This window comes from Tamandua tetradactyla, chromosome 19, assembly GCF_023851605.1.
Source record: "Tamandua tetradactyla isolate mTamTet1 chromosome 19, mTamTet1.pri, whole genome shotgun sequence".
Lineage (NCBI taxonomy): Eukaryota > Metazoa > Chordata > Mammalia > Pilosa > Myrmecophagidae > Tamandua > Tamandua tetradactyla.
In genome coordinates this window covers 43,386,771-43,408,679 of record NC_135345.1, presented here as the reverse complement: position 1 = coordinate 43,408,679, position 21,909 = coordinate 43,386,771, and the positions used below count along the sequence as shown (strand labels likewise).

Genomic DNA, 21,909 nt, shown 5'->3' with positions numbered 1-21,909 from the left:
GTTTTTGGCTGGACTCACTCAGTATAATATTCTCTAGGTCCATCCATGTTATTACATGCTTCATAAGTTTATCTTGTCTTAAAGCTGCATAATATTCCATCGTATGTATATACCACAGTTTGAGTTAATGTTTGTAAAATCTTATACAAAGTATAATGTAAAGAGCAATGTTTGTAAAAATTATTTTTTCTTTTTGTTTTTCCTTCCCTTCTTCATTCATTATCTACTGTCTTCTATGTGATAAGGCTGGAAATATGACCTCACCATAGCAGAAAAGAATGATGTAACATCTAACCATACGGATGGGGTGCTCTGAAAGCATCTGAGGAGCTCTGGAAGCCAGAAGTGGACAATTAGCCAATGTGGTAGATTCAAGGAAGGCTTCAGAGTTGGCCTTTGAAGACTGAGTATGATTTTGAAAAGTGAACATGGTGATGGAGGTAGGAGTGGGACAATATGGAAAGCATGGGGGGATATTCCAACAAAGGGAACAGCATAATCAAAGGCACAAAACATAGAAGTACGTGATGAGTTTGCAAAGGTGTGATCTAATAGGGTTAAAGCATTGTGGGGTTGGGGAGGGGTATATGAGATGAGTCCTTCTTAGTTTTGGTGAATTCCCCATTGTGTGAGTCTAGGTGGGAGGTGGGCTCCACCATCCAGTATGGAAAGAGAGGCAAGCAATCATCTCTCTCTCTGCCTTCTGTCTGATAGGCATGGGCACATCATCTTGCCTCAGCCATTTGGATCCTCCCATTTGTGGCTTTGAATAGGGAAAGGGTGAGGTCAAGTTGCAAAGATTCAGGAACGGTAGCTGCAGCAAGTGGAAAGCGGTGTGCTGCTGTTAGTGACATATTGTGCCACGGCCTTGTCTGTTTTATCTGCTGCCAGCCTTCCATAGATTTTGACTCTTTCTGAACCTGATTCTCCATATTTGCACTGACGCAGTGAGCTATCTGATAACCCTGAAATACATGTTTTTTTTCTGGATATGTTAACTAGAGTGAATTCCTTTTGCATGCAACCAAGATTGTCTCAAACAATAGGGGATTTAATTTTTTCATTTGCTTATATGTATTTCCTAGTTTTTGTTCAATGAATATGAATTACTTCTGTAATAAAACATACTTTATTTACTTCGTGTAAAATCAAATGTAAATATGATTTTAAAAAGTAAAAAGGTATTTAAAATGAAACTAAAGGAAAATCACACAAAGGCCAAAGGATAAGATGGATAAATTATTAGTCAGACTAATAATAATTTTAAGGTAACGTGTTGAGTGCTCACCTACGAGCTGGGCACTTGTTGTGAGCTTTAGGTGCACATTCTCATTATCTAGTCTCCACACCCCTAATACACATATGTTATGATTATCAGTGTTTTCAGATGAGGAAACTGAGGTCAGGAGAGGTTAAGTCACTTGCTTAAAACCACTCAGTAGGAGAGTGGATTTGAAGAGGGTAAAGCGAATATAGCATCTGTACTCTTAAATCTATGGAATCTCAGATGAGCTGAAGACCACCTCTTCCACAGGGAGATGCAGGAGCTTTTATAGAAGAGATAATATTTGCACTAGACCTTAAAGGCTATGTAGGATTTTACGAGATAAAGAAGATATAAAAGGGTCAGCCAGTTTGAGAAAGTTATGTGCAAGGACAGAGACATGAAAACCTATTATGTGTTCCAGGAATGCACCGTGGTTCAGAACTAAAACATATGTTGCAGGTGGGGTTAGGGTGCAGGGAGAAAAGTGATGAGATGGGAGAAAGGGTAGCTGAAAAGGAAGTTGGTAGTGGAGAAGTCCAAATTTAGGTTTGAAATGCAGTGAAGGTTGGGTTTTGTGAGTCCTTAGGTCTAGTAGTTAGGATTTTATCCTTAAGCAACAGGAAGTCAGCAGAGACTTTAAGGGAGGGGAATGGCATCATCAGCATCTTTTTTTAGAAGCATCATTTCAGCAGCAGGATGGAGGAAGGGCTTAGATAGGGAATAATGGGTATCATCAAGGTTACTTGGGAGAATGCTAAAATAGTGCATTCAAAGTCAGTGAGGGCAGTGAAAGTGGGACAGAGAGGAGGTCACAGATTCTAGAGACAGTCCTGGGTGAGAACAAAAGGGCTTGGTGACTCAATTGATGAGGTTGGTTAACGAGAATGGTGGCTTGGAATTTTGTACCCCAGAAAGACATGTTCTTAAACTTAATCCATTCCTGTGGGTGTGAACCCATTGTAAATAGGACCTTTTGATAAGGTATCTTCATTAAGGTTTGGCTCCATTGAATCAAGCTGGGACTTAATTATTTTACTGGTGGCCTTATAGAAAAAGCCACAGAGATAAAGCCATGGGGAGCAGTCGGCTTCTCAAAGTCAGTGGAACCCAAAATAAAAAGGAGAAGATGCCACCATGTGCATTGCCATGGATGGAAAAGCCAAGGAACCCCAACTATAGTCAGCCAGCCAGAAGATACTGACCCTGGGAGGAAGCAAGTCTGAAATTAGAAGCCAAAAAATTCCTGTTGTTAGGACAACTTATTGTTTGGTATTTATTTTGGCAGCTAGGAAACTAAAACAAGGAGGCAGGAAGAAGAATGGAAGATGACTGAGATTTCTGGTTTTGAAACCCAACTAGCTGGTAATGTTATTAGTTGAAATAAGAACGGAAAGAAAGAAATCATCTTATGTGAGGCATAATAGAAACTTTACATGTTTTATTTCATTCAATCCTAAATGAACCCAAGATGAAAAGATTAAGATCTTCATTTTATAGATAAGAAAAGTGAGGGTCCCTGCAGGTAAGTCACTCATCTAAGATCATATAGCTAGTAAATAAAATAGCTAGAATGTGAAGCAAGGTTTTACTCTAAAGCCCACATTCTTTTTTTAATTAATTAATTTATTAATTAAAAAATTAAGAACAAATGAACTAAAACATTAACATGTTTTCATTCCGTTCTACATAAATAATCAGTAATTCACAATATCATCACTTAGTTGCATATTCATAATATCTTAGAACATTTGCATCAATTCAGAAAAAGAAAAAGACAACAGAAAAATAAATAAAATGAAAACAGAGAAAAAAAAGATTATACATACCATACCCCTTACCCCTTGCTTTCATTGATCACTAACATTTCAAACTAAATTTATTTTAACATTTGTTCCCCCATTATTATTCCATATGTTCTACTCGTCTGTTGACAAGGTAGATAAAAGGAGCATCAGACACAAGGTTTTCACAATCACACAGTCACACTGTGAAAGCTGTATCATTATACAATCATCTTCCATAAACATGTAAAGCCCACATTCTTTTCATGATGGTATTCTATAGTCTGATAATTTTACTTTGGAAAAATAGAACTGAAACTCAGGGAAGAAGGTAGAGCTGGAAACATGATCCTCCCAGCCTTATTGCAGTGTGAGGAGAGCTTCAAGCTTTATGCTGTTGTGATAAGGACTTTTTAATTGAATAGCATTGTCCGATACAATTTTCTGCAGTGATGGAAATATTTTATAACTGCACTGTTCACCACAGTAACCACAAACCACATATGGATGGATGTTGGGAGCTTGAAATATGGCTAGTGTGACAGAGAAACTGAAATTTTTTAAAACTTTTTTTATTTTGAAATATAACAAATATACAAAAAGCAATAAATTTCCAAGTACATTTTAACAAGTAGTTATAGAACAGAGTTTAAAGTTGGGTATGGGTTAAGTTCCATGATTTTTCATTTTTTTTCTCGCTGCTCTAAGACACTAAAGCCTGATCGAAATATCAATATAATGATTCAGCAGTCATACTCATTTGTTAAATCCTATCTTCTCGGCTATACTCCTCTTTAACTAACATATATACATAAAAGCAATAAATTTCAAAGTACATTGCAACAATTAGTTGTAGAACCGATTTCAGAGTTTGGTATGGGTTACATTTCCACAATTTTAGGTTTTTGTTTCTAGCTGCTCTATGGTACTGGAGGCTAAAAGAAATACCAATATAATGATTCAGCACTCATACTCATTTGTTAAACCTGGCCTTCTCTGTATAATTCCATTATCACCTTTGATCACTTTCACCATTTAAGGGCATTTGGGCTATACCCATTCTAACTTTTTTATGTTGGAAGGGGCTGTCAATAATATGGGGTAGGGGCATGGAACTAGTTGATGTTCTGGAGAGGCTGGCCCCTCTGCATTTCCAGACTTATCTGGTCCAGGGACCCATCTGGAGGTTGTAGGTTTTGGAAAGTTACCCTAGTGCATGGAAACTTTGTAGAATCTTATATAATGCCCTAGGTATTTTTTTTTAGGATTGGCAGAAATGGTTTTGACTGGGGTTTGGCAAGTTATGATAGGTAGCAATGTGTAAATGAAGCTTGCATAAGAGTGACCTCCAGTGTAGCCTCTTAACTCTATTTGAACTCTCTCAGCCACTGATACCTTATTTGTGATACTTCTTTTCCCCCTTTTTGTCAGGATGGCATTGCTGATCCCATGGTGCCAAGGCCAGGCTCATCCCTGGGGGTCATCTCCCATGCTGCCAGGGAGACCTTCATTCCTGGATTACTTGGCCCTTGCCAGCTGGGGGTGGGCAATGGTTTCCACTTGCAGAGTTGAGCTTAGAGAGAGAAAGGCAACATCTGAGCAACAAAAGAGGTTCTCCAGAGGTGACTCTTAGGCATACCTATGGGTAAGGTAAGTTTCTCTGCTACGTACATAAGTTTCACAAGAGCAAGCCTCAAGATCAAGGGTTTGGCCTATTGATTTGGGTGTCCTTAATGTTTGACACAGTATCCGGGGTTTCCCCAGTGGTAAAGTTTAGTAGTTCCATAATTTTTCTCCCATCCCTCAAGGGACTTTGCCAATTCTTTTTGATTATCTGCTTAATAAACTCTGGGATGTATTTAGGCCTTACATTAAGCTATCCAGGATTAAAGGCTCTCATTCTTATTCTAGGCTCCCTGTGTTTGGATTGTTTAAATGATTTATCCAGACAGGTTGAGTTAGATTATGTGCTATAGAAAATTTAGATTCTGGAGAAACTGAAATTTTAATTCTAGTTAATTTTAATTAATTTAGATAACTCTGTGTGACTAGTGACTACCCTATTGGACAGTTCAGGAACAGATGAACCCATTCAGTCACTGAGAGTTTATCAGAGGAAATATTTGCTGGTACTTTTGAAAAATCATTAGGTACTTGATTATCTGCCTCATATTTATGGGTAAGTGTGATAGTTTGAAGCTGTATGTACCCCAGAAAGACATGTTCTTAAAGTTAATCCATTCCTATGGGTGTGGACTCTTTCGTCGAGATTACTTCGCTTAAGGTGTGAGCTACTTCATTTGGGATAGGTCTTAATCCTCTTACAGGAGCCCATTATAAATGGGAGAAATATTCAGAGGGAGGGAGAGAGACAAGGAGAGGGAGAGGGGGAGAAGGAGAGAAACGGAGGGAGAGAGAGGGAGAATGAGAATCACACACACAGAGGCAAGAAGCTGAAATCAGTGACACTTGGAAGAGAAGGGAGAACCAGGAGACCATGTGCCTTGCCAGGTAGCAGAGGAGCCAAGGATTGCTTGTAGCTGGTCTTTGGAAAGAAAGCATCACCCTAATATCTTGATTTATACATTTTTTGGTCTCAAAACTGTAAACTAATAAATTCCCATTGTTCAGGTGGAACCATTTCATGGTATTTGGTTTAAGCAGCTTATGAAACTAAAACAGTAAGGCTGGTCCCCATACTTGGGTACCCCAATTCATTAATTAGGAAGCGGTTCTTTGTTACTATGGACAACAAACATTTTATCAACTCTTATCTTTGGAAGGTGAGTACGTGCAACATTATTTACATTTACTTTCTTAAATGGGACTAAAATCTTAACCATTTTCTCTGTATTTACATTTTTCTGTGTTTTTTTAAGCTCAAGGTCCAGGCAAATTGCTTGGGTTCAAATTATAGTTCTACCGTTGACCATGTTATGCCTTGAATTAGTTACTCAGTATAGTTACTTAACATTCCAGGCCTCAATTTTCCTATCTGTAAAACAGGGTAACAGTGGAACCTCCTTCATTGAGTGGTTTTGAGGATTAAGTTAAATGACCATGTAAAATACTTAGCCAATGTTTGGCACATGCTAAGCACTCAATGAAAGCTAGCTATTCTATAATAATACCTTATTGTGATCTGTTTGAACTCTGCTTCTCTGTATTTTGACATTTACTTGACTTCATTTTTTACTTAAGCAAAAGATACTCTCCTGCTTCACTAAGTATTAGAACATTCTAAAAAGCAATACACATTCATCAAGATAAAAAGGCAGATAAATTTCTGAAAAGTTATTATTTGGCTATTATCTTATTGCAGGCATGAATTTTGTAATTATTTTTTGTATTTCACTTTGATTTCCATTTTGTAAAAGTATTTAAAATCAGTATAGAGGCAAAAAACTCCAATACTGTACTGTGATCATTAAAATTCTCTTGGTTTCATTTCAAACATTTCAAATACCACACGAACAAACAAAAATACTAGTGGCTCTGATTGTTGACAGAAGAAAAGATTTCCTCTTGTCTGTTGTTTTTCGGAATTAATAACACTTTGAGATATTTAATGCCTAGACTTTATCTTAGAAGTGTTTGGATAAAAAATTTTGTAAGAAATTTGGGAGGTTGTAAGCATGAGATATTCCTTTTTTGTGAAGGAAAGTGAGTGGATACGGCAAGTTATTGGATGTTTAGTGATAACTGAGCTATGGAGATCAGTGATGAGCATGTTATTGTTGTGGACATAGAACGTGAAGTCTGATTTTGGGGTCTTTTAAGGTAAGTAGAAATGTTTCTGTGTAGAGTTGCTCTATTGTATCAATGATGGACATTTTTTAGCTCAGTAATTAAATACCTGAAGGGTAGGAACAACAACAACAAAAAAGTGGTTGGATAGATTTTTGACCAAGCACTATTTAAAGACTAACTTCAGAAACAAGAACAAGTACTAGGATCCCCTTTGTTGCCACCAATTTTGTGCTTTGTAATGTTTGGATTATAAAACAGTATTTTAATATAATCTTACACTTCCTATAGTGGTTATGGGGAAATAATTTTTTTCATTAGATGGGGATTTAAGAAACCTGGGTTCAAGTACAAATTCTGCCACTGATTTATCCTTAAAACTAAGGGTCATTTAACTCTCTGAGCCAGAGAGGTACATCGTGTCTGTAAACTGCAAGGGTTGATCTAGACTTGATTCTAGAATGATCTCTAAGTATTCTTCCAACTAAAATTCCTTTAATCTGCCTTTATTTTTTTCTGTTTAGCAGGATTTCTGGCCCTAAGGGATTTACAGGCCAGCTAATTTAATCTGCTGTTCAAAGCATTTACTACCATGCTGTTGAAAGCTTTGTCTTGAACTATCTTATTTCTTCGGAAAGCAATTCACGGATGAGTCAGCAGGAAGAAAAAAAAAAAAAAACCACCCACAGTATATATCAAATTTGCATGAGGTAGTGAAATGGGAAATGATCTACTTAATAAATTTAAATGATGAGGTATTGAGAAACCAATTACTTTTTTATAAAATGGGTGCGCGGGGAAGGGTTTATGTAGCAGAGCTAACATGCTTTCCACATATTTAGCAACAGGGAGAGGAAATAAAAACATCCTATTCATTCTGACAGCCCTTTTAAAATTGCTATTATTATAAACATTCCTTTCCGTGAGTGGGAAAGAAAATGTGTGTCGGAAGGCGAAAGAAGGAAGGAAGCAAAAGAAGGTTAAATAGCTCACTCCCCTCGTTCTCTCTGGAACATATAATTAAGGGGATTTTCTCCTGCCGGCACTGAACGTCACTGGCCGTTTCCAAGTCACTATTAGGACATCCAGGGATTGTTTCCCCAGGCGGAGATTCCCCGACTCCTCCAGACGATTCTCCACCGGACGCCGACATCGCCCTCTATCCCGGGCGAAGTCAGGCGGCGAGGAGGCTCCGAACTCAGGGGGTGGGGGGGTCAGGGGGCGCGGCTAGGGCGCGGAAGCGTTTCCTGGGTGAGAGCAACCGCCCGGCCCGTTTCCGGAAGGCTGATTGCATCAGGTGTGGAGCCCGGCGCCTCCTCGACCCAACCTGGCAGTCACTGCGCCTGCGCGCGTCGCCCCGCCCCCGTTGACTCCACCGCGGGTTTTCCTCGCGGTCGGGAGGAGATGGAGCGGGGAGGGGCAGGCGCACTTGAAGTCCAAGACCCGGAGACCTAGGGTCTGCAGGGCGTGGCTCCTGCCTGGCTGCGCCGAGGTGTGGGGTCCGAAGGAGCTGAGTGGCGTGGAAAGAGGATCCACCTGGAAGGCTGGAGATCGGGGTCCCGTCTCTGCTACTGACGGGAGGGGTGGACCTGGGCTATTACACCTCGCTTCTCTGGGCCCGAAGGACGTAGATAGGAAACCACAAAAAGGCTTTCCTACTTACAGAGCCTGCACTTTCCAAAAGTGGACTAAATTGCGGCGCTCCCCCCTGTCCATGGTGCATTGGTTTAGCAGGAAGAAGTGACATGCTTCCAGCAGGATCTGAGGGAAAAAATTACTAACCGGGAAAGGTTATATGGATGGAAAAGCGAGAAACCCCCCCATTCCCAAGGCAACTTCTCCCCATCCCTTATTCCTTTTCACTCTTCTTCAAGACTCTATCAGAGTCCCCATTATACACTCTCTTAGCACCTTATTCTTTTTCCTTCTCGCTCTCTCCATGTTTGAAATGACGTTATCGAGTGATTGGATTGATTGCTCTCTGTCCACCCCTCTGCACTGTAAGCTCTCTGGACTTTTCAGTTGACCTCTATCCCTAGGCATAGCTGAAGACCAGACACCTTGTGGTTCCTCATTTCATGATATGTGAAGGACTAAAGTAATGCCCACCACTACCACATAGAGTACCTATATGAAAACTAAGGATGGGATGTGAGTTGATAATTTGAGGTTTTGTAGGTTTTCAGAAGAGAATAAGTAAGGATGGGCCATTACTTTGTAATTAATTTACTTTTAAGAAACTATTCCTGCAGGACATTGTAGTAGGGCTGTGTGTGTGGCTGTGCAGATTAGGGGTTCTCAAAGTGTGGTCCATCAGCATTGCTGGAAACTTGTTAGATATACAGATGTTTGTACCCCACTGTAGACCTGCCTATTCAGAAACTCTGGAAGCTGGACTCAGAAATTTGTGTTTCTGCAAGCTCTCCAAGGTGATTCTGATGCAGTTCAAGTTTGAGAACCATTGCGCTGGTGAGGAGCAGCAAAGTAAGGATACTTTGGGGGTGTCAGTCACTGTCACAGGTGTCTGGGACAAAGCACCAATTATCATTTACTAAGTATCCACTCTTATCAGAGCCCTGCTTGCCATCCTACAATTCGAGTTACAGACAATATTCCTGGGGTAGGAAGGAAATTATGCTTTCCTTTCCTGCAGGTGATTTCTTCCCTCTATGTGATTTTTCTGTGGTTTTCAGATTGACAAATGGTGTGTGTCTGTGTGTGTGTGATATGCGTTTGGTTGGGGAGGAGGAGGCAGAAACACGGAGAAGGTTTCCCCTATAAATAGCAGCTAGCCTGGGTGGATGTGGGCAGCCCTTTTCTGGGGACATTTTCCCTTTGTGAAGGAACGCAGAGATGTGGGAGAAGAGACTCTAGACAGGGATAAGGTTACCCAACTGCCTTTTGGTCCAGACAGATGACAGGCTACAGGGAGAGGATTCTCTGGCTGCACCACCACCCTCAGTCTTTACATCTCGACATCCTGGCGCCCAATACCTCTGGACGGTATTCCGAAGAGATTGGTGGACGCTGCTTCCAGGAGGCCCTCTAGCCTCCACCCACCTGCAGGGGTCGCGCTAGGAGCGCAGCCCGCCCCGCTTCCTCCGGGCCTCCGCCCCCGGCCCCGCCCTTCTCGCGTTCGGCCCCCGCCCGGCGGGACAGCTCCAGCTTTCCCTCGCGCAGCCGCCGCCAAAGCCTGGAGAAGTGGAATCTCGCCTGCACGGCTCCTTGCTCGGGACTCATGGAGCGGCACTGGGCATGCTCAGTCGCGCGAGCCCGTTCAGGTCTGAAGTAGGAAGCTCGCGCGCAGCACCCGAAGCTGATCCAGACACTCCGGGAAGGGCGAGACTGGAGCAGAGCCGCCCGAGCCGAGGCGAGCGCCGCGCGCACCGCTGGTGAGCCCCGCTTTCTTCCTTGCCTCCGCTCCGAGCCCTGGGGGCGGCCCTGGAGTGCCGCGGCAGCGGCAGCAGCGTGCGGGAGAGTGTCTGCGCGTATCCCCCGATGCTTGCTTCTCTCCTCCCGGCCCGAGGGCTGCGCGGCCACAGCTGCAGCAGCTGCCGCCGCATCTGCAGCGGGCGTCCGCTGCGGAGTTCCGTGCGCCCTGCACCCGCGTCGCAGGGCCGGGTGGCACAGCGACTGCGGGTTCACTCCTTGACTTCCATCCTTCCTGCTTCCCAGGGACCCTCTTTTCCTCAGCATCCCGGCTTGGCAGGGCCTGGGGCGTGGGAGAAAGGGGAGGGGGTAGGCCCGGGTGGGGACTGCGGAGGGGAAAAGTGAGGAGAGGTGCCCGCGAGCGAGCGCGCACACCCCCTTGCCTTGGCACCGGCCTCCGCCGTGCGGTTGGGAGTTGGAGAGGATGCTGGTTTCTCGCGGGTTGGAAGACGTGCGGCTGCGAGATGATAAGGGAAAAGTTCATTTTTCCCCTCGGAGGCAGAGAGAGCGCTTTAATTAGAAAATGGCTGTGCGAGGGGGTCCGAATCAGGGAAGCTGGCTACTAGGTTCAAAATGACTCTCAGCTGGCCGCCGGGAAGGACTGGAGGGTTGGTTGAACGCTGGAAATGACATTTGTGCCATGAAAAAAAAACAGCTGGACGAAGGGAGGGTTGCGGAGCACCATAGAAACAATGAAAGGTGGTTTCGACGTCGGTGAAGAGATCTAGAACCAAGGACTGAGGGGCAAAAGGCCGAGGGAGGATGGTACTTGAATTAAAAAAAAAAAAAAGTTCAGGAGAAATCAGATTTATAGTTTTGACTGTTTAGTAGTCAAGTTCTGCGCAGTTTAGAGTAACGACTGTCACAAACGTTTTTGAATTGATGGCGTGGTTGGGGAGGTCAAAAATTGAGAGGAGACTGGGTCAATGTTGGAAACCTCAACAGATTGGTTCCTCGGGGGAAGGGGAAACAGTTTTGGCTAAGAAGCCCCCTAGTCACTGGTTTTTACATTGTGGTCTGATAACAGGTGAACTACCTAAAGGATTATGATAAATGATGCCAGCAGTGGTGTTTGAATTCCAAAAATTGAGGAAACTTTTTGACACTGGCTTGTTGCTAATGTGTTTTAATATTTTACTATTTAAAAACAACAGTAGACATTGGCATTCCAATCTGTTTCTGGATTTTGGTCTTTTAAATCTTTTTAAAAATTTTTCATGCCATTAAGACGAATATTTTAAATGTTGTCCTTACATGGCCATAATAAATTTATGCCTCAATTCACGTAGCTGGGCTTTCAGAAACAGAGTATTTGAGACAAGATTTCTTTGTGAATTTTAGGTAGCAGCCTTGTTGTGGTTTCAGTTTGTAGCTGGAAAGCAGTATTTGCTCCAACTACTGTTTGTCATCACTTGCACAGTTCTAGAAATGACACTTTTTAAAAGGATGACATTTGTTCGCAGAGCATGGGAAACCTCCAAGCTGGGGGAAATGCTGAGAGAACACAGGTGGCAGTAGAGTCCAGCAGGCTGTTCGAACAGCAGGAGGGAAATGCAAGCTTTCTGTTGCTGGCCATTTTTTTATCAGCTTGTACCCTGAGAGTCACTCAGGGTCTTCATAGACTGGGGCTAAAACTGTGTTTCTAGATATGTGCTCAGGGTCTTTGAGGAAGGACCCTGAAATTGATATCCTTTCCCAGGGAAAGTGCTACTGTAGAATATCTATTTATTCTCTATTCCAGTGGATACTTTTAACTGAATAACACACTAGTACGGAATGGGCATGAATCTGCTTTCTGAAACTTTTATAAGGTGGTAGTTGAAAAGCCTGAGGTAAAGTATAACAGAGGTATTTTACACTTAACTGGAGTAATTATATCTGTTCCAAAATTATTTAGGAAAAGTCTTAAATATTGCAAGAATCCACAGTACATAAAGATATTTTTAAACTATTACTCTTCTTACATAATTTTTCAACTTTTTAATGACTTTTCCTACCATCAGAGAAACAACACACATTGAATTATTATTTTTTTGTTATAGTGGAGATTAATGCTGAAAGTCTTGTCATAATATTAGAATTATGTTGATTACCTTGATTACTAGATATATAAATTTATCTTTTAAGAAAAATGAATTATTTTCTCCCTATACCTTTCTCGGTTATTCTTTTAGATAAATGGTACTATTATGATATCACATTTTAAGTTTTCCAGGGGTACAGGACAGACTTTTATGCAAGTATTATAAGAAGGTATTATCCACCTTCCTAGTTTATGTGAGCCACACTTATTTTCCTACCCTTGGGGCAAGGAAACTAGCATTTACTCATGGCTGTCTTATGTTAAGCTCTTTACATGTACTATCTTTTACTGTCAGCCTCTTTGCAATAAATGTCAGTTTCCCGAGGAAACCTGTGTTAGTGGGTGGACATTCCTTTGATTGTAGAAAATAGAACTTTAAAGTTTTATATCTTATGAGAATATCTTCAGTTGGTTCCAGTATTATCAGTAGGCATTCTCTTGTAAAGTGTTTTTGATTTGCTTTTTAGAATTAGATTTGATTGAAATAACATATCCTTAAAATGATTTGAATGTTTTAAAAAAGCTTTCATCTATATTTAAAAGCTGCTTTCTGTTCATTTTATTTTTCAACAGTGTTGTACTACTAATAAATAAAATTAAATGTAAGATAAATCCAGATCCCCCCATTTTTATTTTAATATGTTATTAGTGCATATTTTTCATGCTGATACATGTTGATGGCACTTCTCTTAGTTGAAATGATTTGTCAAGAGCCAGAGTTACAAACTCTGGCCGTGGTAAAGGGTCTGGGGGGTATGATGGAAAGACCATCAACTGGGAACCCTGAAGAATTGCCTTCTGGGCCAGGTTGAGCACAGCTCCTCTGCTACTTTAATCTACTCTGTGACCTTGAGAACATCAGTTCACTTCTCTGGGACTTAGTTTTCCCATCTGTAAAATGGGTAGTGGTAGACTTCACCCCCTTGGGTCCTTCTTGTTCTGGTTGGGAGGTCTGTGGTGCAGCCATCAGAGGGGATGACCCGTTTAGAGCCAAGGAAGACAGCTTTTTTCGTGCTTCACTAAGTCCAGACTTGCACTGCCTTGTTGAATGTTCTTCCTTTTTTGGTCTTTTCGTTTTTGTTTGTCACTAGAATGATGGTCATGAAATTTACTATCTTTGGCCCTGCTGTTTTGGGTATAAGGTTAGGTAATGACTAGATTTGGGTATAGAGCATGAGATACTTGAAACCATTTTATCGCATGTTATGAGGGGAGATTTTCTGTCTTGGATGTAGATAATCTGAGAAAGAAGCCTCTACCAGGATAGCAGAGGATGTTGTCTGTAGTGATTTGAAACTATGTACCCCAGAAAGACATGCTCTTAAGCTTAATCTATTCCCATGAATGTGAACCCATTGAAAATAGGACCTTTTGATGAGGTTATTTCAGTTGAGATCTGCCCCAACCCAGTCAGAATGGTTGTTAATCCTGTTGGATTATAAACAGAATGACGTTCAGATAGATAGTGAAAAAGCCACAGAGGAAGGAGCCAGAAACTGTAATTAAGGGAACTCAGAAGGAGATGGAGAGGCCAGGAAAGGCCTGCATATGCCTTGCCGTGTGACAGGAACCAAGGACCAAGGATCACCAACAGCCAGCCCCAGAATGCCGGTCTTTGGGAAGAAAGCATCTCCTTGATGATGCCTTGGTTTGGGCTTTAGCTTAGCCTCGAAACCGTGAGCCAATAAACTCCCATTATTTACGTTAACCCGCTGTATGGTATTTGTTTGATTAGCCAAGGAAACCAAAAAAAAGTATCCCATACCTTGACTCCTGGGACCCACTGAAATTATGGCACACTTTTCCCATGCCCCTATCTCTTCTTTTCCACTCTTGATTAGAAACATAGCACTTGGTCTCTGAAATAAATTTATCTTTTATTGTTAGCACCATCGCTGTATTGGCCAGATGCCTGTAGTCAGCTGCTGCAGTGGCTTTCAGAACGTGCCTACTCACCATTGGTAATATCAACAACCTTTTTTTTTTTGGCAAGCTATCATGTTTTTAGTGCACTTTACTTTTAAGTTGCTCATTAACCTTTAAGTGAGGCAGATATGGAATAGCTGGTGTTGTATCCCAATTTAAGTAATTGCCAATAAGTGGACACTGACTCTAGTGCCTGATTATAACAAGGCTGCAGGTTCCTAGTCTAGCAGTAACTCCAAAGGCTTGATGAGAGGTGTGAGAGAAGAAGGGAGAGTAGAAGAGTCACATCGTCATAAGTTTGCAAGAAGTAAGATGCCTGAATCAGTTTAAAGGTATTAGAGATCTTTGGGTGTAGTGTTAAAGAAGATAGTCCCTTTCTATATAATCTAATTCCGTAACGTTTGAATTGTTTTTTCATTTCCTGAGTAGCATGCATTACTTTAATCCAATACAAAATTTATCGGCATATAGCATGTACAGATTAATATGGACAAAGATGGGATGAGAACATGGAAAAAATGAATGGCATTGAACTATGGAGTAAAGGTGTTCTTTGTTCATTGTTAAGGGACAATTAATGTTTGTCAAGTATTAACATTTGACAGTGTTAAAAAATAAAGTTTAAAGAAGAGTGCTGTCCTTTTTCTTCTGTGGGAAAATTGCAAAACCATCCCTGTTAGGTAGTAAGTGAGGTCTTTGAAGTGCAGTTCTACTGGCACGTATGTTTCAGGAATGCTTGGAGTGGGAGGAAGAGTAAGTTTGTTTTTTCTCTTATGTTAACTAAAGAAATGCAGAGTTTTGGAGCTGAGTTGAGAGAAGTGTGAAACCTTAGGTAGATGAGGTTGAAAGAACTTGAAGAGCTACGGAGAGTGAAGGAAAATGCCCTTTCTTAAGAAGGAAGACTACGTTACGTGGGATATGGGACGTGACATGCCTAAAGCCACTACCCCATAAACTGGAGCTCAGTTTCCACATGATTTAAAAGTAACTGAACGTCTACTAAGTACAGTGAAAGTTGACCCACAGACTGTTTCTGTTGAAGTTTTTACTTCCCTTATCAAAATAATGATGTAGTGAATATTTCATAAGTGTGTTCAAACTAAAGAATGCTTCCTTTTCACTGAGGTTATATTTTGGTAAGATTTCCTTTCTTATATACATTGATGGGAATGGTTTTATGTGGCAACTTAATCATCCACGAAATTGATAAGTCTGGGAGTCTGAGCCTGTGGTCAGGAACAGGATAGAAGTATGGGGGGCAGGCCAAACTCTTGTGGGATCTGTGGGTGAACTGATGTGTTCCCTAAACCTTCTTGGAAAGTGAAGATGCTGGTACAGACTCAGGATTCCAGGAACTGAGCAGGAGCTAATTTTGAAAGTGTTCTAGGACCAGTGAGTATTTTTAATTATAGTCTGAGAATGACAAGGAAAGCACCAAGATGAAAAATGAAGGTCAGAGAGTATAGAAGGGGTAAGTGATTGAAATGTGAATTTCAGCAGACAGTGTCATGAAATGATGTATCTTGACATTTATTTCTTTACATGCTGGGCTGTTTCTGCCAAGTCTACACACTTTAGCAACTTGGCTAAATTCTAGGAACTATACTGATGAAGTCAAAGCCATAGAACCAAGATTGTGTAACATCCATTTTGTTGTTGGACCTCTGCAGTATCCTTCTCTCCAGGATGAGCCTTGATGAATTACTAGAGGAATGTTAAGAAAAATTTGCCAATGCAGTTGCTATTATCCACCTTTAGCTTCAGTTGCTGTTTGGTGATAATGGAGTGAAAAAAAAAAAAAAAGCCTAATTACTAATCTTACTGTGTAGCGCTTACTTTGTACTAACAGCTTTAGAGCTGTTGGCCAGATTAATCCTCAAAAAATGCTGTGGTGCTGTTCCCATTTTAAGGCTAAGGATCTTGAGGTCCTTTTTCCTAAAGACTACACAGTGAATAATGGTGCTTGCCCTGGGGACTGTAATCTGTACAGTGGGGTCCGTGGGTTGCCAAGGAGCTAGCAGGATGAAGAACTAAGATTTATTAATTAAGAGCCAACTATGTGCTTCGTGCTAATGAGTGTAGTGGTTTGGATCTATGTACTCCGGAAAAATCTGTTCTTAAACTTAACCCAGACCTTTACAAATAGGACCTTGTAATGAGGTGACTTCAGTTAAGGTGTGGCCCAGCTGAAAGAGGATGAATCTTAATCCTATTACTGGAGGCTTTCATAAGCAGAATGAAATTCAGGCAGAGAGAGAGAAAGCCATACAGGGAGCAGCTAGAAGCTGAAAGTCAGTGGAACAAGAGGCTGCTGTGTGCACTGCCATGTGACAGAAAAGCAAGGACCAAAGATCACCAGCAGCCAGCATAGTCTTCTGGGAGAAAGCATCGCCTTGATGATGGCTTGATTTAGACTTCTAGCCTCAGAACCATTAGCCAATGAATTATCTTTGTTTAAGCCGACCATTCACATGGTATTGTTTTAACAAATAGGAAGCTAAAACAACAGGAAACATTTAGTCCTTTAAACCACCCTGTGTAGTACTTTCTCCTTATTTCCCCTTTTATAGATGAGGAAAACTCGGAGGACTTACTCAGCTCTTAAACCTGGGTCCTTGTTCTTTCTCCCACATCATGGAGCTTTCCTAAATTTAGCATTTGGGAAAAAGGTGAAAATTTCAGATTTGAAAATGGACATTAACCTGAATCTGTGTACTCAGTGGAGGAGCTTTTTCCTTCAGATGATGGCTAGACTGTGCATTTCTTTTGTCTGAACATAAATTGACTAGTGTGAAAATTCAAATGTAATTTCCAAATATATCTGAAACCAAGGTTTGCTGTAATGGATCTCTCTGGTAGATGCCAGTTTTGCACAATTCTGTCATAAAGTGCTGGGTAATCTGGTGAGTAGTCACATGCCAGCCGTGAGGCTATGCTGGAATGGCAGGTGCTTCCGGTGATGGCAAGAAGGAGAGGTGAGGATTTCCGTGTGTGTCTGGCAGCTCTGCGGCAGAGTTGAGATTCTGGGCTGTGGGAGTAATGGGTGTGTAGAGAGGATCCTGCATGCTCCTTGGTGCTATCTCACTTCTTATTAAGCAGCTTTGGATCTTCATATGGTCTCGTAAGTACACTTTTGAGAGAAATTGTACTAAAATGTATATAACAAAATTTGCCGTTTTAACCATTTTCATGTGCACAATTCAGTGGCATTAATTACATTCACAACTACAGCCATCACCACTATTTCCAACAATTTTCATCATTCCAAACAAGAATCTCTGTACCCATTAAAAAATAACTCCCCATTTCCCTTTTCCCCTGGCTACTGATAACTGCTAATCTATGTTCTGTCTCTGAATTTGTTTATTGTAGACGTTTTGTATAAGTGCAATCATATAGTATGTGACTATTCATGTCTGGCTTCTTTCACTTAACATAGTATTTTCAGAGAATCATCCATTTCATGGTATATCAGAAATTCCTTCCTTTTTATGGCTGAATAATACTCCATTGTAGGTATTTACCACATTTGTTTATCTGTTTATCTCTTGATGGATACTTGGATTGATTTCACCTTCTGGTTATTGTGAATAATGGTGCTCTGAACGTCGGTGTACAAGTATCTGTTTGAGGAGTCCCTGTTTTTATTTCTTTGGGTTATAAACCTAGGAGTGGAAGTTTAGGTCATGTGGTAATTCATGTTTAACTTTTTAAGGAACTGTCAACCTGTTTTCCACAGCAGTTGCATAATTTCACCTCTCACCAGCAAGTATGATGTTTCCAATCCTGAATAAATTTTTGTCCTGGGAAAGGGACCTGCTGCTACAATGAGTATTTGAATTTGCTGGGCAGTACTGTTTTTCTGTGCAAATGAATAAATTAAAATTTTCTTATCATGAGGTAGGTTTTTTGACATGAGTTAACCTATGGGTAAATTAATAAAATTAAATTCCTGAATATAGAAAGCTGAGGCATGGCCTGGACTCTCAGTGAACTAAGGGAAGTATGGATACACAGGGAAATGTTGGTTCTATCTCAGATTATTTTAATTATCTGGTCAGAACTTATTATCTTGTCCAAGAACCAAGCTTTCTTTATTTACACCTTTTCTTAGATCACTTGTAAAGAGGGACATGCATTTGTGTGGTGACACCCAGAAACTTCAGCTTCATTTTTTCATTCCTTTGTTTAACAAATCTTTATTGAGCATATACTTTGTGCTAGGCACTGTGGTGTACTCAAGCAGACAGAGGAATGTACGGGGACATTGGCTATAAGGTGCTGCAGGGAGAAACACGTGTGAGGTTCTGAGGGAGCAGTGAGGGAGGAGAGTGCTTTCTCTAGGAGAAACAGGGAGGCCTCACCGAATATAAGCCATGGCAAGTGGCCCTTAGTTTACAATTCCCATTAAAGAAAACCCTTCAACTGTCTCCTTTAACATCTTTCCTTGACTCAGTGACACTTCTGTAGCCTGTTTCTTCTACCCAACACTCATACTATAATATAATGTAGGGTGTAGGGATTTGGCCTGTCAAACCTCTGTAGCATTTGTTTTCAAGGGGGGACAATTTTGCCTTCCAGGGAACATTTAACTTTTGACTGGAGACATTTTTGATTGTCATGGCTGTGTGCATGGGATACTATTGGCTTCCAGTAGATAGAGGCCAAGGGTGCTGTTAAACCTCCTTAATGATGCACACAAAGGCTCTTTAGGGAGGCAGTAGGGTATGGGGGTGACGAGCCAGTCTTCTAGGATTCTGATAGTATTCTGTAATTTAATAGCCATATGACCTCAGACAACAGATTTATCATCTCAGTGCCTCAGTCTCCTCATCTGTAAATAGGGATATTAGTAGTGCCTATATAATATAGTCATGAGGATTTTATGAGTTAATATGTGGCAAGGGCTTAGAACAATACTTGCATGAAATAAGACCTTAACAGTTATTATTTTTAGTTTTAAACAGAAACTTTAACTTTTTTTTTTTTTTTTTTTTAAGGGAAGGAAAGACAGAGAAGGAAGGAAGGATAGAAGGAAGGAAGGGAGGAAGAAAGGGAAACATTTTCAAACATTTTCTTGTTTTATTATATTTTGTTTGTCCGTTTGTTCTTTACATGGGCTGGGGCCGGGAATCGAACCGGGGTCCTCCGGCACGGCAGGCAAGCACTCTTGCCCGCTGAGCCACCGTGGCCCGCCCCAGAAACTTTAACTTTTGACTTTAAGGAGCTTGAATGTAGCATTTCACTAGTTTGGAGAATCCAGGCCAACTGAGCTTGTGGCACGCCATCAGTATGCTTTGACATAGAATCGAACATTGTTTTTCCGTTTTCCTTGTTCATTTCTGTCCATGGGCTTTATTTTCCCAGTGTTTCCACCTCTTGATTCTAGGCCTCTTAATAGCTTTACTATTTCTCCTTTTCTTTCCCAGGAACCCAAATTTATGCTCTTAGTGTACATTCCCTTAGGGGGCTGAGAATTATTTTTATGATTTCCTTAGCCCTGTCTATTTTGGGAATGGTGAGAAAATGGGAAACAGGTCAGGGAGACTGTGGCATTACTTTCTGTTTGTAGTTCCCTTCCCTGTACAATTCCATGAAGGTTCGAGAGGCAGGTGGTGCTGCCTGCTCAGTACTAAACTTTTCCCTCTATGCCCACCAGCTTTACCCCCCAAGTAGGGTGCCTGCTACTTCCAAAATATCCCATAATTGGGTCATAACATTATCTGCCTACTTGGAATGATTTCTAAAAATCAAAGCAAAGATGCAGACTGTGCCAGTGGGATTTGAAATGTCTCATCCTGCACTTTAAGGCTTTGCAGAATTGTTTCGAAAAAGAAAAAAAAGACAATAAAAATAAATCCCAGTTAGGTGATAGTCTTGCTGCACCTTAGCATTATCTTATTTTCATTTGTAAAGGGTCTCAAGCCACGGTTCTTTCTGACTTTTCTTGGGAAGATGAGCATGTAGACTTGATGCAACAGATCAGATTTACTGTTGAATTTTCATAAAAGAATGGGCTTGAAAAGCTTTCCATTTAGTGGTTTGAAATGATATCTGCAGACTAGAGAAAAATTAAGAAGTTTGATTCTTACATCTTTCTGATCCTTTCCCCATGGACATGGTTGTCTCTCCCCTGAGTTTCAGCAGTGGCCTCTCTGTGGACTTCTGGCTTGTCTCCAGTTCCATTCATTCAGCGTGGGCGCTGTTCCAAATGCTGGGCACTGTTCCAAATGCTCATGTGGAAACTGACCAGAGTGGCCACGGTCTCTGCCTGCTTGGAGTGCTCAGTTTGTAAGGAAAGACTGACAGTGAAATAACTAATTATGATAACACGTGGTGTGCTTCCCAGACTGAGCACCTGCCCTTGATTGGGTGTGTAGGGTGTATCAGGCAAGACTTCCCCAGTGAAGGGATGCTTAATCTCTCCCACAGCACGGTCTGGTGAACTTTGGGCATCTCCTTCTCCGCAGTTGCTTCAGGCACCCTTGGAGTCTGCAGCTGTCTTCTCCGTAGGTTCTGTCTGATCTCTACACTGCATGCAAGATGACCTTCTGAAACACAGGTCTGAGCATGTCCATCCCATGCTTAATAGCTGTGCCGGTTTGAATCTGTGGTGGACTCCAGAAAAGCCATGCCCTTTAATCTTCATTTAATGTTGCTGGGTGGGAGCATTTTGATTGTTTCCATGAAGATGTGACCCATCCAATTGTGGGTGGTAACTTTTGATTAGATGATTTCCATGGAGGTGTATCTCCACCCACTGAATGTGGAGTTGCTTACTGGAGTCCTTTAAGAGGAAATGTTTTGGAGAGAGTCCCTTTTTGGTAGAGCCATGAGAAAGCCAGCAGACGCCGCCGTGTTCGCCATGTGCCCTTCCAGATGAGAGAAATGCTGAATGTCGTCGGCCTTCTTGAACCAAGGTATCTTTCCCCGGATGCCTTAAATTGGACATTTCTATAGACTTGTTTTAATTGGGACATTTTCTTGGCCTTAGAACTGTAAACTAGCAACTTATTAAAGTCCCCCTTTTAAAAGTCATTCTGTTTCTGGTATATTGCATGCCGGCAGCTAGCAAACTAGAACAGTAGCTTTCAGGGGCTCCTCACTGCTCCCCAGGTAAAACCCCAGCTCCTTAGCGCTGCACTCAGGACCTCCACAATTTACTGTACTTGCCTCTCCTGGTTCTCTAGTAATTCTGCATCTCACGTTCTGGGCTTTAGCCACACTGTTCTTACAATCTGCCAGGTTTGTCTGGCCTTGGGACTTTTATCCCCTGTTCCCACTGCCTGCAATAGTCTCTGCTCTTGATCTGTCCTTTTTTTCTGTAAGTAGCTGAATCATCATCCACTCCAAAGTGCTTAAGTATTGCCCTGGGGGCTTGTTGAAGTGCACATTGGTGGGCCCCAGCTCCAGAGTGAGTGGGTTCATAGGTCTGTGCTGGGGCCCATCAAAGTTTGCCTTTCCTGCAATTTCCTCGGTGATGTTGATACTGCTGGTCTGGGGCCCACACGTGGGAAATGACTGGTGTGCATCATCACCTGGATGAGGTTGCTGGTTCCTCTCCTTGCTCCCACAATTCCATCTGACCCTCTTTGTCACGTCTCATTGTCATTGCTTCCTTCTCCATCCTAGTCTCTAAACCCCTGGAAGCATGACACTGTCACTTCATCATCTCT

At 41.6% G+C, this 21,909-nt stretch overlaps 1 protein-coding gene across 17 annotated transcripts in view; it reads left to right on the top strand.

Moving 5' to 3' along the window:
- Positions 1-9,982: 9,982 nt before the first annotated feature.
- Positions 9,983-21,909, top strand: part of APBB2 (amyloid beta precursor protein binding family B member 2) — a 452,510-nt gene continuing 440,583 nt past the window's right edge. For 16 of the 17 annotated variants that reach the window (XM_077136712.1, XM_077136716.1, XM_077136715.1 and 13 more), the window contains exon 1: positions 9,983-10,187. The gene's annotated coding sequence lies outside the window, so the exon portion shown is untranslated. Of the gene's footprint in view, positions 10,188-14,194; positions 14,269-21,909 lie in introns of all 17 variants that reach the window. The other variant, XM_077136706.1, reaches the window with a different exon arrangement.